This window comes from Anopheles moucheti (assembly GCF_943734755.1).
Source record: "Anopheles moucheti chromosome X unlocalized genomic scaffold, idAnoMoucSN_F20_07 X_unloc_2, whole genome shotgun sequence".
NCBI classification, from domain to species: Eukaryota; Metazoa; Arthropoda; class Insecta; order Diptera; family Culicidae; genus Anopheles; species Anopheles moucheti.
Genome location: NW_026453526.1, coordinates 629,517 through 635,000, shown reverse-complemented (window position 1 = coordinate 635,000; position 5,484 = coordinate 629,517).

Here is a 5,484-nt window from a genome sequence, read left to right as displayed (position 1 = left end):
TCGTCCGCGAACCCAATCGCCTCCACGCCGTCCGGGAACGCCAGCCGCAGGACTCCGTCGTACATTGTGTTCCACAATGTGGGACCGACAATGGAGCCCTGCGGTACGCCAGCCGACACCTTCCTGCGCACCGGTCCTTCACTGGTCTCGTAGACCAGCTCGCGCTCGGAGAAGTAGCTGCGCAAAATTCTCCTCAACGCTGCAGGAACGCGTTTCTCCTCCAGAGCCGTGGCGATCGCCCTCCAGCTCGCCGTGTTAAAAGCGTTCTGGACATCCAGTGCTGCCACCACCAGACACCGTGGATCGCGTCCGTTCGTCCGGTGGAATGTGCGCGCAAACTCGCCCCGCTCGACGACCCGCTGGATGGCCTGGACCGTCGACCTCCCGCGACGAAAGCCATATTGCTCCGGCGACAGTTGAGGGGCACTGCTGTCCTCCAAATGATCGTTGAGGCGGTCCAAGACGCACCTCTCGAACATTTTCGGGACTGCTCCCTCAAGGAGCAGCGGACGACTCGCCGCAGGATCGCCCGGTGGCTTGCCCGGTTTGGGCACCAGGACTAGCCGCGCCTCCTTCCATTCCTTCGGAAACTCGCCTCTCTCCAGCAAATCATTGAACACCCGGGCAAACGTCGCCGGGTGCTCTCTGATTGCGGCCTTCACCGCGACGTTCGGGATCCCATCCAGTCCCGGGGCCTTCGACGGAGCCATCCTGTCGGCCATCGCCAGGATCTCCGCTTCAGTGACGGGTCGTAGGGCCTCCTCGTCGTCCGTCCGCTCGATGACTGGCCACTCGAAGGCGGGATGAGCCGGGAAGAGCGCGTCAACGATTGGCTCTAATACCGCTCGGTCGGTCTCCTGCGGTGTTCGGCCACGCAGCTTGGCCATCACCACCTGGTACCCGAGACCAAACACGTCGCTGTCGACTGCGTCAATCAGCTCCTGCAGCTTCCCGCTCCGGCTCTCCTGGATCGCTCGCCGCAGCTGTCGTCGCAGGTCTTGAAGGCGAGCGGTCTCCACGTCGCGGTCCGCCGACCCTGTGGCAGCACTAAGCCTCTCCTCGGCAAGCTCGCACTCCCGACGCATGTCGCCCAGCTCCGGAGTCCACCAGTACAGCCGTGGCTGTTGATGCTGCTTCGGCCTGCCTACCCTCTCCATGGTGGTGTCGCAAGCGAGGGTCAACGCTCCGACCAGCGCCTCAGACGTATCAGCTTCTGCGAAGCGACAGTCGACGAGGGCGGTCTTGTAGTCCTCGCTGCGGAAGAGGGAGGTCTTCCAGCGAATCCCGGCGTGCGACGCGATAGCCCCGCTCCCGTGCGTCTGCGATGGCTGATGCTGCTGCCGCTGTCCCTGCCGACCCGGCACACCGACGGAATACTCCACGTAACGATGGTCGCTGTGGGTGAAGGTGGAACTCACCCTCCAGGTCCCAGGCAAGGCGATCGAGGTGCTTGCGAACGAGACGTCCACGATGCTTTCGCGCGCAACCCCGTTGCCCATGAAGGTGGGTACATTGCCGCGGTTGACAACATCGAGCTGCAGATGCTGCACCGTCCCCATGAGCGAGTGGCCCCTGGATGTTGTGCGGGGACATCCCCACTCCTGGCTCCACGCGTTGAAATCACCGGCAAGCACGATGTGCTGGTGACCAACCAACGCCATCTCCACCGCCTCGAGATAGGCGCCAAAGTCCGCTGGCCCGATGTTCGGCGAAACGTAACAGCTGGCAAAGGTGACACCTGCCACTGTGGCCACCACCAGCCCGGGATGGACGCTACCCCACAGGCGTTGGATGGGGTAAGCCCCGGTGGCGACCACTGCCACACTCTGCGCCTCATCCACCGCCCATCTGCCGTTATCCCGAGGCGGCTTGTACAGCTCGCAGGCAATGACGACGTCCACCCGCTGCTCCCGTGCCGTCTGCAGCATCAGGTCCTGTGCAACCCGGCTGCGCCCGAGGTTGATCTGCAGGACCTTCAGACCCGAGTGCAGGACGGATGTCCCACCCGGTGAGGGCCCTTGCAAACCGCGCAGCACACCTCCGCTGTGCAGACTCGGGCCAGGTGGCCTGGTTGACCGCAACGGATGCAGTGCGCCGATCTGTCGATCTCGCTCCTGCACTGGTGCCGCAGATGTCCGTGCTCCAGGCACTTGAAGCACCGCAGTTGTCCCCGAGTCGGAGGTGCCAGTCGCGTCGCCAGGCAGGAGGTGTGCAACACTCGCACATGCTGCTGGTGAACACGGTCCGCCACCTTGGCCGACATCTTTACATACGCCGTCTGCGTGCCGTTCCACGCCTTCGTGAGATGCACGGCGGATTCGCTCACCGACTCCGAGCAAACTGCTTTCACCGCCATCGCCACATCCGATGCAACCGCTAAAGGGTCCACCTCATCAAGGCGGACCTCAACCGTCTCCGTCACCAAACGGGTGGTGGCCGGAGCTGCAGCCTGCGCGCAGACCTGCTGCACCCGTTCCAGGACTTCCTGCGCGTTGACGCCTTCTTGAAGGTCCATGACCAGCCGATCACGCGTCGTCCGTCGCCCGACTCCTAGCTTGGCCTGGTCTTCGGCCAACGACGGAGCACTACGGATCAGCTGGTAAACATCCGTCCATGACTGACCCTCGCCTGGGGCTACCTCGATGGCGTCCAGCTTTTTCTTCGCCAGCTGCTTGCGTGGCTCAGATTGCAGACGCGGCATGACCTGCTGCTGCACCACGGACCGCTGTGGCAGAGGCCGTTGCGGCTGTTGTCGTTGCTGCGGTTGCTGCCGCTGCTGTTGCTGCTGCCGTTGCGGAAGCTGTGGCCACTGTTGCTGCCGCTGTTGCTCAGCCGTCTGCTGACGTGGCGGCTTACGACGCACCACCTCAACCCAGGAGCCGCCATCCGTCGTCTGAGGTGGCTTGCTCGTAGCCACCACCGCGTCCTGCTGATATCCACGCTGCTGCGTGCTCTGCTGCGTGGCCCGCTCCAGCTGCTGCTGCACAGTAGTTGGCTGCTGGTTCTGCCCGACGGTCTGTGCCACCAGCGCCGTCAACAACTCCCGCTCCTTCCGGAGCTCCTCGCGCAGCTGCTGATTGTCAGCAACCAGCCGCTCCTCCCGCTGCCGAGCCTCCAGACGCGCCTCGCGGAGGTCTTGCCGAGCCTGCTCAGCTGCCGCCTCCATCTGAACTCGCAGGAGCGTTACCTGCTCCTCCAGCTTTTTGACGACCGCAAGCAACATCTCGCTGTCGAGTTTCGCCTCGCTAATGATGCGTCGCACCTCGCTCGACGGAGAACCTCCAGTGCCAGTCACCAACCTGGCCGCATACTTGCTGGAGCTCGTGGCTCCACTAACAGCCACACCCTCCATCACCGGCGTTAGCGGGACAGTGAGCCGCTTGCCCGCGCTCATGGCCGATCTGCTCCTGGTGGTGGCTGCGCTCGGTTCGTCAACCGAGAGTGTTCGCGCCCTTAAGCCCCTGTCCATGGCCCTGTGAAGGCCAGCCTATCAAGGTTTTTATTTATTGTTATATTTGCTCTAAAACCAAAAATAAATATTAGTTTCGGAAAACAAATATTTAAAACCAATAAATATTTTGCCCGGGTTCGCCTCCTTATCCAGCGTTGAGATCACCGCCTGTCGGTATGCAACCCGCATACACCGACCCGGGTTGCCCGCTGGTACCGACGTTGAAATCTCCCAAGCGCACGGGTTGTTGTCGCCGCTACCGCTGAATCCGCTATCGTCCACCAGGTGACGCCACTGATGAAGTCTCCCGTTAGTTCCGATAGATGGCGCTGCCCCGTGTCTCGGCTAAGGCGAAAGCTCGGAGCCGAAAGCTTTGCCAATGACGCCGATGACGTCAGCACAAACGTCAACACGTCAACACGTACACACGCGACGATCCACCTGACGCCGCTCTGCCGCTGTTTTTCACGCACTTTTTTCTCAGTTTTGTGGCGTTTTCCACACTGCAACCGTCCGGAAAATTGTTCTTCGGCGTCGCCACTACGTAATAAACGTGCCACTTGATGTTTTTGTCGTCCCTTTCGCGAATAAAAAGCACTTGTTTGTTCCCATACAAAATGTATGGGAGAGATTTATATCGCTTTTATCAGGCGAGCATCGTCCTGTTTTGTTATTTTTCCACCATTAAAAGGTAAAAGGCACTAAAACTCAATGTTTATAACACTTTTTAGCCCTTTTTTCGCAATTTTACACCCTGATTTTCGTATTTTAACACGAGCGACACAGAGGCACGTCCTAACACCGTGAATGACAGCTACGCACACACAGGGATAACTGGCTTGTGGCCGCCAAGCGTTCATAGCGACGTGGCTTTTTGATCCTTCGATGTCGGCTCTTCCTATCATTGTGAAGCAAAATTCACCAAGCGTAGGATTGTTCACCCTTTCAAGGGAACGTGAGCTGGGTTTAGACCGTCGTGAGACAGGTTAGTTTTACCCTACTGGTGTGTGCTGTTTGCCGCTATCTTAACGGAATTCCTGTGCAGTACGAGAGGAACCACAGGTACGGACCACTGGCTCAATACTAGTTCGACCGGACTTTGGTATGACGCTACGTCCGCTGGATTATGCCTGAACGCCTCTAAGGTCGTATCCAATCCGAGCTGATAGCGCTTCTCAAACCCATTAGGTGATCGGAAGCTAGCGGGCTTAACAACCCTCCGAGATCCGTCGGTGCTGCCCCGCGCACACTGACGTCTCATCCCCGCTATAGCACTAGACTGAGCCGCAACGGGCGGGAGCACGCTGCACGTGGAAGTACCTTACCACAGGGAACCCTGGTGGCTGTGTTTCCGTCGACCGTGGATACAACTAGTTTCGACACCTTCGACCGCCCGCAAACGACGGGACTACAGGCTGGGAGCTGCGAGTTGTAGAGATGCGTTCGCATCGATCCTCTCAGGCGACCCATGCTTGCTGGTGCTCGCGTTCACTTTGGGAATGGAGTGTTCGCGAGAGTGATTGTTGTGTTGTGTGTGTACAGTTGGTGCTTGCGTGCACTCCCATAGTGGAGTGTTCGCGAGCTTAAAACGCTAAGTCCCGATTAATACTCTCCTCGCAACATTATGTGCGTGGCTCCACGCCAAGTGGGATTAGCGGTGCGAAACGCGATTGGTAAAGTCGATGGTGATGTGCGTACCAACAGGCGATTTGTTAAGTCAAATGCGAACTGTGGTGCAACAGGCAATGTGTGTTTATTATCAGGTGTTGTTGGAAGTCAATACGATTTGACTTTCAAAAATTTTTCTAAGTCCCGATTTTTTTTCTCGTCGAGTAACTACAATGCACTATTTCTATCGCAGCGGACTTGTTGTTCATGGCCTAAATGATCGCGAACGAACACGTATTCGCAAAAAAATTTTTGTATGAAAAAGTCACCACTTGGGTACCTCCATACAAAAGTACCAAGTTCGGGTCGAGTGGTCGATGGACGTCGAAGGTGAAAATTTTTCATCATCGAAAATTTTTTCCAAA